The sequence below is a fragment of the Lactuca serriola genome, chromosome 5 (assembly GCF_051521515.1).
Source record: "Lactuca serriola cultivar US96UC23 chromosome 5, Lser_US96UC23_V15, whole genome shotgun sequence".
In the NCBI taxonomy this organism is placed as follows: domain Eukaryota; kingdom Viridiplantae; phylum Streptophyta; class Magnoliopsida; order Asterales; family Asteraceae; genus Lactuca; species Lactuca serriola.
The window spans coordinates 128,549,511-128,564,209 of NC_136412.1; the positions used below are offsets into that span (position 1 = coordinate 128,549,511).

Consider the following 14,699-nt stretch of genomic DNA (forward strand, 5'->3'; position numbering starts at 1 on the left):
CATCTTTCAAAATGTTACTTATGTTATTTATAAGTTGTCAAAACATTTCAAAACTCTTTTAAAGTTATGTTACTTTATAGTTATACAAAACTCTGTATTTAAGGTACAAACATAACTTAGTAGATAAACGAGTCTTTTCAATAACAGTCCAAGTAGAACATTAGTAAACTATAATAGGTATAGTTTTGGAGAATGTTATTCATCACTTCTAGTACAATGAAGCATATAAAGAGTCAGTTCATACAAGAGTCAAACAAACAGTGAAGAGAATCAAACAATACCCTACAGAACATAACAAACAAATTAAGTTGCTATAGCATGAGAACACACACACAGGATCTAATTATACCAATGAATTACTATCTCATTATTTTAAACAAAAGGTGATAGTTATATTGGGTATACATGATCATATAACTTTAATGTGAATTACACGGCTTGCAAGAAATTGCGGAGGTCGCGTTTGGTTCCCTTAATCTCTTGACAGGGAGAGCGTTTAGTAGGGGTTCCAGCCTTCACATTATGACCGTAATAAAACAAATATGTTTTTAGGTTAATAGTACATCCGAGTCTCATTACAACCGACATCTATGTACTTACTTTTCCCGTTACTTTCATAAAGTGACAGTACCACTTGAAAGTCGAACTGTTTTCTAGTCAAGATAGTAATAAACTAGGGAGAATATACTTTTACAATCGACAATCGGAACAGTCGACTCTAGCACGTAATAGAAGATGCCTTGGTAGAAGGCTAAGATTAAAAGTTAGGACCATAATTCTAGTCTTATGATTCCATAATGTATACACCACATGATACATATATACCAATAGCTTCCGACAACTAATAGGATGTGTGCTCTCCGCTTCATTTCCTGTTCCTCATTGGGTTGTGGGCTTGGAACGGATTCACCCAATCTATTATCTACCCGATTCTATATACATGTATGCTTAGTATACATTAAGTCATCATAAGGGTACCATGTATGGGTTAGGTTATAGGACACAGAGTCAAAGCATAGTTTTTCTAGTACAAAACATACTTTCCAAAACCAGTACTTTGAGTATACAAAACTAGAAACTTCCCAGTAGAGGGTTTAATCCATTTTATTAAACCAGTACAATTTTAAGGACCTTAGGTGAGTAACTCTATAATACCTTAATTTATACAACATGTTTATATATAAAGCTAATACCCAATAGGTAGTTAAATGTGTGTATTCCGCCTTACTTCCTGTTCCTCGTTGGGTTGTGGACTTAGGGCAGATTCACTCAATTAACTTTCTATCCGATATCAGATTATACATAGCAGTATAAACTAAGCTATTATAAAAGTAGTCACTGTGGTCACCATTTTACTATAAGAAATATAGGTTTTCTTAAAGATCTTTTCATGAAATATAAAGGAACCATTACAATTAACTCCATGGGTAACAAGTGAATACACCAAGGTTATATATGACAATGATCTAACAACCAATGGGATGTGTGCTATTCGCCTTAACTTCTGTTCCTTGTTGGGTTGTGAGCTTAGGGAAGATGCGCACAACCGATTGTTTATTTACTCTGAGTCTTATATAACTTGTACCCACTTAGTACCCATAGAAAGGCTTGTAGTGTCATTTTACTTAACTTTCATTCAAGTAGGAAATATATGATTTTCTAAGAGGAACATGCGAACTTTTCAAAATAGAACTTACAGCTTACACCAGTTTTACATATACATTTTTAACAACATTTTACGGCTTACTCACATCACTAAAATCTTATGAACTCACCAGCTTAATTGTTGATCAACTCTTTTAAATAACTTGTATTCTCAAGAGGCTATTAGACAGGTGCTCGTGCTGGGGATTCAGAAGACGAAGCATTATAGCTTCAAGTCTTGTTTTGTTATTTATGTATGAATTCTATGTTTTGTGAACACACACATTGTAAACACTTTCATTTGAAATGAAATGGTTGTTCATTACTTGCTTACCATATACATATCTCGTGATACTAAACATGACGTCCTCCACCCCGGAACGTTTCCGCCGTTCCGGTTTTGGGGTGTGACAAATATTAAGTTAGCAGGAGAGTTATGTATAGATCATTATGAATTGACACCCCCACCTGTGGCTGCCAACTACAACCAGGATGCGGGTGATAACTGTCTAAATAACAACCATGACGTCCGATGAAGCGTCGTAAGATGCAACAACTCATCACAACTTTATTATAGGAACTCACTGTAACCTTGATATTCACACCTTAAGCAAACATTTATATAAGTTGAAACAGGCGTATATGTAGTAAAGGACTACTTTTGGATAAAAAAAATAAACAAACAGTTATATCAGTTGAAACAAACTTATATACACTAAAACTAGGGATGAGCAGCGGAAGCGGGTACCTGCTTTCGGAACCGGAACCACCTCGGAACTGCCGGTTCTGGAACTGGAACTGCCTTAGGTGGTTCCGGTTCCGGTTCCTAAAGTCTAGGAACCGCCTTAAGTAGTTCCGGTTCCAATTCTCATTTTTACAAAACCGATACCCGCTGGATACCCGCCGGTTCCGGTTCCAATACCGGGTACCCGGAACCGGCAGTTAACCGGAACCGGTACCGACGGGTACCCGCCTTTTTTCTAATATATATATATATATATATATATATATATATATATATATATATATATATATATATATATATATATATATATATATATATATCTAATTTTTATATTTTGGTGATTTTGTATTAAAAAAATAGGGAAAAATACTTATACGTACCTTAGTCATTTTTAGGGTTTTTGTGATCCTTTCTAACAAAATAACGCTGACACCCTAGACTCTCTTCTTCTCGTCACTCTCCCCTCTCAAACCAATCATCTTCGTCGCTCACATTATTGATTAACCAGAAATACCACATCGATCTCTTTTCAATCGTCATCCGCCCAAGTTTTGCTTTGATTCGATTGTTCAAGGTTTTCTATTAGTGTATATTTTTTTCCGAATTGTAGCGTGTTTATGCTTTATATCCCCCCGCACCCTTAATTTTGCTTCCTGATTGAGTCACTCGAGGACTATTTTTTTCATTATTCTCTCCATTTCCGGCGCCAATACCATCGTTAACCGGTATCTATGGTGTTGAACAAGGGATTGAGATCATGTGCTTCAAAGCTGTTTGTCTCTGCCGAGTCGTCTGTCGATAATTCCGGTAAAAATCCCTTCCCTGATCTCACTTATAACATTCTAGGTATAATTGCCCCTCGATATAACATTGAATTATGGTATGTGCTAAATTGTTTATATTTCGCAACTCCTTCATTGTCTAATCTGATTGGATATTTTTGAACATCTCCAAAATTTACATATGTATTCAAGTCTATAATGTCTTTATTATAGCATATATTCACCATATACGCTCGAGGTTATCTAACTTTATCATTAAGTATATAAGCTCACCTATATCTTATTTATGCAGTATTCTTGGTGTTGTTGACATCTTTTATTGCCCATTTCCTTTGCAGATGCGGAACAAGGCGAGCATTGTAGAATTGCATGATAAAGGTTTGACCTAAATTCTCCATATATTTTTGATAGAAATAGTCAATGGTAACATGGATACATAACTTTTTTTCAGTAAGAATTACTTTAGTGTTCATAGGTAAAGCTGCAATTCTTGAGTTTGAAGTTTTGAGTTATGAAAAAGAGACTGGTGAACTACTAAGCAAGAACAGGTTAATACTTCTTGAATTATTTATATAGAAATAAAAAGTGTCTACAAAAGCTATCTATTTGTCATAGTTAGTTTTTATTTATACTTTTTACTCTTCAGAACAATGATTTTTGGTGTGTTTGGTGATTATAGTTGATTTCTTTGTCATGTCCAGTTTATCTCCTATCTATCAATTTGTATTTATAATAAAGTATGTACATCATAATTCCAGGAAACAGCGGCAATGTTTGTAATTATGGCATGCAATCATGTGAACTATAAGCCATTTCCATATTTCCTTTTTATTTAGTTCTTTTGAAACTTACCATGGTTCTTTATATAATTGTAGCTTATAAGGGTGTATGATGCTCTTATGTGGTCCCTTGGTAAAGTTCTGGATACTCCAGAGGTATGCATGTATACATTGGGTTTGCATGCTCATAATTTTTAAATCTTTCTAATTTGTTTCTACATATAAAAGCTGAGGAATGAATAAGAAAAGTATAATGACCATGTACCCTTTTGTGTGAAAATATTGCTGAAGAAAAAATGATTAATTATTTCTTACTTTTGTTTTGTTAGTTCCTTCAATGACAAACCTATAAATGGGGTGACTATTGGGCCGATTGGAATAAAACTATTTGAGAAAGAGCAAGATGATCTGCTAGCCAACTTAAAAGACATATCAAAGGAGTTATTATGGGACAGACACTTTTCATATGTTACTTCCATCTGTGAATATTATTACATTTCATATCGATTTATATGTTGATATTTTTGATATTTTTAATTATTGGTCTTTCGATGTTGTTTTATAGTTTATAGTTTGTTGTTTTTATTGTTGGTATTTTGGATCTTGCTATTGTGCAAAATTAAAAGTGGGAAATGTTTTTAATAGCTTGTTATTTAAAAGATCAAAGTTTTGTAATTGTTTTGGTTTTATATCTTGTATTTATATTGTTTGTATAGGTTAATTTAACATAATTTACATGGCATGTATAAAATAACAAGTTTTAATACTTAAGAAGTCGGGTACCCGGAATCGGAACCGGTTCTGGCAGTTCCGGAGCAGTTCCAATTTTCTAAGAACCGGTGTAGGCGGTTCCGGTTCCAATACCAAAAAATTAAGAACCGCTGGTTCCGGGAGCGGTTTCGGTTCCAGCTAAAATAGGCCGGTACCCGGTTATGCTCATCCCTAACTAAAACACTGCTTTTGGATAAAAAGTACATATACAATTATATATGTTGAAACAGACTTACATACCATACAATACTACTTTTGGATAAAAAGTACACAAAACTAATTATGTAAGTTAAAATAGTCTTTACATATATAATATAGTATAACAATATTTTTGGATAAATAGCCTACAAAATTATATAAGTTAGAAATACTTACATATGATAAAACAAATACTTTGATACAAAAAGTATTTTCGATATAAAAGTTAAAAATCTTTGAACTCGCCAATATTATGTTGACATTTTCAAAAATGATATGTATTCTCAGGACACCAAGAGTCAGATGGAACAACCATTTGGTAAGAACTTATGTATTCACAGGAGAATTATTGTTGTTATTATTTATGTCTATCTATTAAGGCACTATTTAAACTTGAATTTCTGGTATTTTGAAAACTTAGTACGATGTAATAGTTATTTTATAATGATAGTGATATTTGTGTTATATTTTTGTATATTATTCAATTTAATAAATATATGTGATCCATGAAAAACATCGCACAACTCGGCGTTTCACCCGCCGGTTTGGGATGTGACACGACTCTATTAAAAATTAACTACAACATTTTAAATAACTTAGAAAATTAAGTAGTGGAGTGTGTATGTCTTAGTTTACAAAGATTTTTTTTTTCAATTTATTAACCTTAAAGGTCACCACATATATCTTTTTGTAATATATATATATATATATATATATATATATATATATATATATATATATATATATATATATATATAAAAGAACGTAATATTTTTAATACAACATAACTTTTAGTGGTATATTAAAATATTATTTCATTAATCATTATGAATATTAGTGACATAAAATGTAATGTGCCATTAAATCTTTTAATTTTTATAGTTCACATAAAATATGTCACTACAAAGCTATTATATTGGCACATCACACATATTTCATTAAAAGTGTGTACAACTAAATGACATTTAGTTTTTAGTGGTAAAAACAAAACACTTCCTCTTCCTCTTCAACTTGTACGTATTCTTCTTCACCACCCATGGTGATATTTGGAGCAACAATAAAATCATCGCTAAAGGGACTATCATTCTTGATCTCTTAGGTTTCTTTCTCAACATCAATACCCTCAAAGAGATCCCTATCAGAGAGAGGGGTGATATCGCCAGTAGCATCGGTTTTAAAACATATCCCGATACTTTTTAGTCTTGTAGCTTCTTTCATCTTTTGGAACCTAATGACTTGATCCAAAGTCTTGTTAGGATTTTCTCTTTGAAGTCGTAAGATGGCAAGATTGAGAAAGATAGAGGAATTAACTTATGGATCATTTTCTTGTACATATTCAATATTAGTAACACCAGAACGTCTTTGATCCCTGGTGGATCTTGGTTTTGTTAGAGATCTGATATTAGATGGACTACCTTAGCATCAAATTGCTTTAACTTATGAGAAATTTCTTCAGGTTGTATGAAGTGTGAAGAAATAACAGGCTCATGTAAGACACGTAAGTGTGATCCAGGGGGCTCCTACGATCTATTTTCAATACCAGCAATAGGGTGGACTATGTGCAGACTCCCCGTGCATGTATATGATTTTGAAACAACTTGGGATATCGAATATGAATGGGTATAAGGGGTGGGTAGAGACCTAGAGTCTGGTCTAGGAATGATATTTGATTCTTTTAAATAGTAATTAGTACTTTTCGCTCTTTTTGACTCAAATTAAATAGGGAGCACCAATTCCTAAATGCTTCTTCTTGATTTAACAATGTGTATCCTACATGAAGCATTCGGAATAGGATTTTATCCCTCGTTTCGAACATTTATTTTTGATTGGGCAAGATCCAATTGGTTTCATGGATTCATATCAACCTTAAGTTTAAGAAGATACGGAGAGATCAATGGGAGAGCATTCAACATATGTTGAAGAAGTCATCAGATGGTACCAACGTTAGATTGATTTGGAACCCAATAGGCTTTTAGAGGTTTGAAAGAAAGGGTTACCTCATCGACGGTCTAGTGCATCAGATGTTGAAGCTTGTAATATAGTTATTGGAGACTCATAGCCCAGAATCATGGAGATGGAATATTCGTTAGTTTTCAATGCTTGGCTAACTTCACAATATTATCCCATAGAACTTTGGGAATATTGAAAACTGATCCGTTTTCGGTGAAGACACTATAAGCAAGATTTAGACATCATGGGTCATTTGATTTGACCCTCCAAACTTTCCAGAAATCCATTTGATGATAAGATGCAAAAAGACCACCCATATACCTAGAACATGAGATTTCTTGAAATCTTCGGCTTGATGACTTCCTTTATAACCAATGTCGTTGAGATATTGATCGAACTATTCTTATGAGGGTTCATTGAGTACGAAGTTTTTTGGGTTTTCTAGAACACTAACTGCCTTTAAAAAGGTTTTCTTTGTTACCTAATTATGTCGTATGTGAGCAAAACTTCAATGGAAAATTGTTCGGGACCTTTGTGAGAGGAATATGTAAACGGTTAATGGAAAGGAATTCAAACATTACTCTCTAATAACATAATATTCCTTTTGATGGAGTGACATCAAGTGATTTGTAGGTTTAATCGACAAATCAGATGGTGACGAAGTCACAATTTTTTCGATATCATATCCCTTGGCATATTTATTGGATTTAGGTGTCATTATAGAGTACAAAGTAAACAAAGTTTCTTGAAGAAGAGATAAAAATTTAGGACTAGAAATGGAGAAGATGAAGTTAAAGAAGGAAATATAGTTTTCAAAAACTATATATAAAGGAGATTCTTGAGGCTCTCAGGTCGGGTCGAAAACGAATGATGATACCCACCCTAGAGAATTGGGCGCATTAAATGCAAGGCACTTGGGTACCTTACAACTATACTAAAAGCAGTTAAGATGATACGTTGAAAAGTATTTGGTGAAGCGATGGTTCTATTCTAGTGATACCATGTTCTCAACTTAATATAGGCTTCATTTATCCCTACCCCATTCTTCACTTATTCCTACACTCTAATCATTACTTTTACTAATAATTAGGTAATGATTATGTACTTTTTCTAATTACTAGTGATTCCTTTTATCATAGTCAATCAAATTTAAATATATAAATCTATTTACATACCAAATAATTTAATGTTTTAATTTTTTTTAAATAAAAAACGTGTATTCACAATAAATAAATATTTTCAATTTATAGAACTATTATAAAAATTATTGTTCTTATTAAAAGAAAGTACATAAATGATATTCAATATTTATTTAATAAAAAAATTGATGTTTAATGTAAAGTTGTAAATATAAAAAGCACACTATCGTTTAACCTAGCACAATCTCTAGCCGCCAAGACGGGAGAGAGGTAATTTCTAGCCACTATTCACGTGATTTCCGGCCACTGCCCATTCGATTTCCGGCGACGCTTAGGCGAATTTTGGCGAGGTGTCATGTGCTTTCCGGCGAGGTTTTCAGATTACGACTATTTATTTCTCACTCTCCAACGATTCAGATGATTTTAAGGGAAGTTTTCAGATTTCCGGCGCCGTATTAGCCATCTGTACAACACTACGACGAGTGTTTCTTTCTCACGATTGTCTGATTACAACGATTCACATTCTTCTCCGGTGAAATAGGTGGTCAGACGTTTTAAAATTTAAATAATCAATTAAAAAACTGTTTTAAAGTTCATGTTTATATTTTAGAAAAATGTAAAGAAAATAACATGCATATTATTATATGCATATTATTATATGATTATAAAGAAAATGCTTAACGAGATATGAGAGAAAAAGGAATTCAGCAAAAAAAAAAGCAAGTTATTAATTTTTAATAAGATTGTTATGAGGATATTTACATATAATATGAAATTTAAAAAATATATGTATGAGGTGTTGGTGGCGAGCGGATGTTTTAGGCGATTTCCGGTGATTGTTATAGGTGGTAGTGAGATGCCGATTTCTTGATAGAATATCTTCATCTCGAGCAAATTCGAGCACATACATTGATTCCTAATAACTTAAATACCTATATATCCATAAAAAAAATATTTATGTACAATTTTTAAAGTTTATGTACTTTTTTTAAAATATTTTTACAACTAAAAAAACATGTATTAACAAAAATTAATTATGTATAATTTTTAAAGTTTATATAATCTATTAAAAAACACCAAAATTTAATTATGTGTAATTTTTAAAGTTTATTTAATCTATATAAATATAAATATAAGGGTAAACAATGTCATATTTTAAAAACAAAGGGATTATTAATGTAAATTTAATTTAAATTTATAAAGTATGAAAAAAAAACATGTATTAACATAGGCTCTTAATGTAAATTTGGTTTGTAGTAGTTTTAGAAATGAAATACGTTTTTAAAAATAAAATTGAATTGCACGGTCTTCAATGAAAAAAGGTGAAGTTATAAAAACTTGACATTCATTGGTTAAACTTAGGACGCATCAGTGAACTACCAACAAAATCATCATTGCAGACGTAGGAAAATTAAACTCAAGGTAGGAATAATAACACCCCTTAATATATGTGCAAAACACATTTTGTTTTTATTGAGACAATAAAATCTTTAAAAACAAATAATCATTGTAATTGAATATTCATTATTTAAATGATTAACAATAAATTCAATTTTTGTTTTGAAGAAGAGATAAATGTCATTGTAAAAGATAAATTTATTCCATGTTGGTAACACTAGTTTCACAAACGGAGAGAAAAACTTTTCAAGACATAACATACTTCATAGAAAACAAAAAAACATAATTGGATACATGATATTAAATAGACACTAATCAAAGAGTCTTAATGGATATAGGAGATAAAAATTAAGTATTGGAGATCTTAGAGGTCGTTTTTGGAAGAAACATAGATAAATGGAATTTTCTAGGCTGAAGAGATGTAATACCCACATTTTTTCACAATGGGTACAACCAAATAAAATTCATTTTTATTAATAACTTTATAACGCATTTTGGTGTATACTAGTATACTGTAATACAAGAAGGTATCACCAGGAATCGTACTGGTATCAAGTACAAGATCTGAGTTGGACGCTACAACAATCTAACCTGCAATACAATAATAACAAACATCATAAGCCACAAGGCTTAGTGAATAACAACTACAATAACATAACAACACGTAGCATCATTTAATAATTTAACTTATCAGCCAACATATACATCACAGTCGATATGCTAATTAAATTTATACTAATTAACTATTGTTCTCACTTACTATAAAAGTAATCACATAGCAATACTATCAAACTAACCAATGTTTCACCACTTTCATAACCACACCTTTGGGGATTGTCTATCTGAAGTGTCTCACATACATTTTTGGTTCCATAAACCAGTTATCATCCGAATTCATTTCATTAGACTACAACATTCTTTCACTTCAACGGTACATAATATAACAATTGGATGATCTTGTTTGCTCAAGAATCATATTAAAGTGACATTGCTAATTAACATATGATACTAATGGGTCACACTAACAACAACTTGATACAATTAATTATTTATTAGAAATTGATTTTAATAAATATTCAATAAACTCTTATAATTAATTGGAAATTATTTATTTCTAGGAAAATAATAATTTTTATTAGCAAGTAAGATTACTTATTTCATATGATATGAATTAACATGTCATGCACAACTTTTTTGACTAGATGAAATTCTTTTGTCTTATACCAAAAAGTCAAGGTTTATATTTTATAAAGGAAGTGTATAAAATTTTTAAACTACTTGCATTCTTTTTTGATGAAAACCATGGCCATCTCTTAAGCATGGGTTTTTCATTTGTTTAGTAAAAAGATTCAAGGCTAGCTTAAAAATGTTAAGGCATTTTGGTTAAGGACTTCACTTTATGCATTAAGAGATATGAGGCTTTCATTTTTTGGTCTTAGACATGGTATGGCTGAAAATAGCATGCACTCTCACATTCTCTCACTTTTGGTTCATCTTTTGAAGATTTACTCTCTTGATTATGCTCTCTTGAAGTTCATATTGGTTATGAACTTCAAGCATAAGAGTCTTAATAGTTTTATATAAAAGAACTAGCATTCTATATCAAGTTAAGTCACTGTCAGTGTCTCTAAAGTTTATCATTATTCATCAACTTCCACGTCTCTCAAGAGGACCGAAAGAACTATAAAGCTTGTTATTTCTTCATCTCTTCTTTGGTGGGTATAAATTTGTTTATGTTATTTTCGAAAATCAAGTCTTCCGATTGCCAATTTCTCTAGTTTACGAAACTATTTTTTGAAATAAATCCCAACAACAATACCACATTATATTAAATTCCCATATTCTTGTAACAATACACATCAATAGCATCGGGTGTTAGAATAGATTTATTCATCAAGTTAGTTAGTGAAGACTAACTATAATCCCGACCTCAAGATCTTTACCGCTTTCCAATCCATCACTTGTCCAAACCTATTTGGACAGTATATTAGGTTCATTAGAACTTGTCTAAACTCGCTACTATATCAACCACAATGATCAATTACCTGATCACTAACTAAACCTGGTAATCATTTCTAACCAAACTAATTCCAATTATAATTGGCTAACGTCTTAACTTTGTACGTCGTTATTCGAATCTACAAATTCTCGGTAACCTATGATATATAACCATTATCGTTAACATTCAATAGTCAATTACTCATCGGGGTTCGTAATAGCACCATATCACGAATTCTCGCAATGCATACCCGAGTTTAACAACCCTTTACAAATATCACATAAACGTATTTATGTAAAACAGGATAATATATACCTCCGTTGATCCCGTAGATCAAATCACGTACTCCCGTACTCTAGTACAATATAATGGTAATGATTCCCCGAAACAGCTCCCAAGCTATTTCCAAAATCAAATATGCAAAAGTCTTAAAACGATTCCAAACATGCATATATATATATATATATATATATATATATATATATATATATATATATATATATATATATATATATATATATATCATGTGCAACCATGGCGGGGCAATAAGCGTGCCACGCTATGGAGACGAAAATCACCCGATTTTGCCACGTTTCTCATTTGACCGACACGTGTCCAATGATTCAACTTACTACCACCACGTCGTGGTGATAATATGTTCCATAATTTTGCCACGTGTCTCACTTTTCGTCCACGTGTTTCAATGGCTCACCTCATACCACGTCATAGTAACATAAGAGTTGACCATTTGACTTTGACTTTTGTTGACTTTCTTGAAATAGAAACATATTTACATCCTAAATTCAAATGGTCATAACTTCTTCATACAAACTTTGTTTTTGATGATCTTAATATCCTAAGAATGGTCTCGGGGTAATCTATCACTTTCGTTTACTAACTGTTTTCCATTCTTGCACAATAATACATGTTATGAAATATGCGTATTACAAGAGATCAAGAGTGGACATACTAAAATCAACATACCTTGTTTTAAATTGGAATAATGAGGCAGACTGTACTATCAGATTATTGAGGAAAAGGATGTCACTCTTGGATTAGTCATGATTAAAGGACATGTTCTCATCTTCGACCGAAAGCAAACTCGGATAGAGATAGACTAAAATTTAGCTAAAACCTTAAACAAGAATATTGGTTAAACTAACAAAACATGTAAATGATCGTTAACAAAAATCGGAGGGTAAAGTATTTTTTCCAGGAAGGAATACTTACCCGCGAATGGGTCTAGATTTCATTAAAAAAACTAAGGATGGGGAAGCATTAGTCCTAACTTGTTTACAAATATGAGAATCTTAGATTCATCTAATATCTTAGTAAAGACATTAACAATTTCATCAGATGATTGAATAAATCACAATAGCCTTAGTACTTAATATCAACGTGTTTGGCCATCGAGTGTTGTATCAGATTGTGATAGATAGCAATAGCACTTGACAGATCACAATAGATAGAAATTTGTTGTATCATAAATCATAATCTAACAATTACGACGTCAACTCTAACATCATCTAAGATATATATGGAGATGTCAACTCTAATAACATATAAGATATATGTGTAGTTCAAGATCATCTATCCAAAATTCATTATGAAAAAAGAGAGAAAAAACCCAAACATATATAGAGATATAGAGATACAAGGGATGTGTCACATTAATGTGAGATACACTTATATTTTCCAGAGACGGAAGTTGGATGAGATCAAACAATGATGTGTTTAAGTTACTCGGGTGCAGACGTTAGTTCTGGTACCATGTTTGATATATATTTAGAATCCAAAATTATTTGTCAAAAAAACATTTCTGGTGAAAAAAGAAAAATTTTCAAACATATATAAAGATATAAAAGAATGTGTTATATCGATTTTATATATACTAAGAAGGTCGAAGGAAAATAATATATGGAAGAAAAATATTAGATAAAATTGTAAATCTTATCTCTTATGGTTAGGGAATCTAATGAGACTAGGTGAGCATGGGCAAACAACTATATATCATTAGCAGCACATGAAGAGGGTTTAACAACCAAAGTAAATGAGATGATGAAAATAATTAGAATTTTATAATTTATAGATTCCACTTGTACCACTATCGATTCCTACACGATGTTACACACTAATGAGTATCTAATAGAAACCTAATACAAGTATACTTGCCACTATAATAGAATTATGTCTATATTGTGTCAAAATTTAATATTGTTAAGTTACAAACATTTTCTGAAATGGTGAAAATTTATAACTAATGTGATTAAGATAATTTTGGATATTATTTTTCATATTTTTGTAATATTAATTGAGGGTATTTCAATACATTTAAAGGTGTTTTAAACTCCTAAAAATCCAAAATATTATCAGACAGTTTCCAAAAATTCTCAAACTTTTCTTTTTCAGTCTAAACACAGTAGGGGTCTTACATAAATGTTCCCTTGAATTTTTGATGTGATTAACTATTTTTCCAAATTTGTATGCCTTCATAACAATATAAATTTGTGAAAACTAGAATCTAGATGACAAAAATCTCCAAATGTTTTATAATACTGCCATTAGGGATACTTAAGCTGGGAAAATATCAAAATGGATTTCTAAACTGTTTAACCCAATTTTTATGATTTTTGTGCATTTATTCTAATAAAAATTGAAATAAATAGAAAAAAGTTTCCAAAATTTCCTAAACTTTTTGTAACACTATTATTATACATATAGAAGCTGTGAAAAATATAAAAGATATTTTTCACTTAGTCTTGCTATTTTTCTTTGTTTGATCCTCTTAAATAATCATTAATTGGAGAATAATTATTAAACAGTTAAAGTAAATTACCAAATTTTTTGTAAACTTCATTTATAGTGTAAATAATCTGGGAAAAATACCAAAGGTGGTTTTTATATACTGTAATCCAATTTTCTGGATTTAAGTGTATTTACTCTTAGAAAATAGAAGAAAAATAGCATACTGAATAGAAAATTCATCCAAATTTTTATTTTGGATGAGTGTAGCTATTTTTCATCAATTTGATCCCTTAAATATTCATTAAATCGGGAAAAATACGAAATCGTCTTGGAAAAATCAAGAAAAATTGTCATGGAGTTCTTATGATGTCTAGAAGATGTGAAAATTATGAAATACTGTTTTGGACATTCATAATTATATGTTACTTTATTTTTCTTCAACAAAAATAAATTCAAAATCAATAGAAAACAGCCACATAAATGCATGCAACTTCATAAAAAGTATTTAATCAGTACATAGGTAATATAAGAATTTTACTAGAATTTATT

General features: G+C 31.1%; 1 long non-coding RNA gene across 1 annotated transcript; it reads left to right on the forward strand.

Annotated features, from left to right (window-relative positions):
* Positions 1-2,819: 2,819 nt before the first annotated feature.
* Positions 2,820-4,573, forward strand: LOC145051225 (uncharacterized). Its single transcript, XR_013683470.1, has 4 exons — positions 2,820-3,196; positions 3,510-3,719; positions 4,047-4,106; positions 4,280-4,573. It is a non-coding gene; the product is annotated as an uncharacterized LOC145051225 (long non-coding RNA).
* Positions 4,574-14,699: the final 10,126 nt, after the last annotated feature.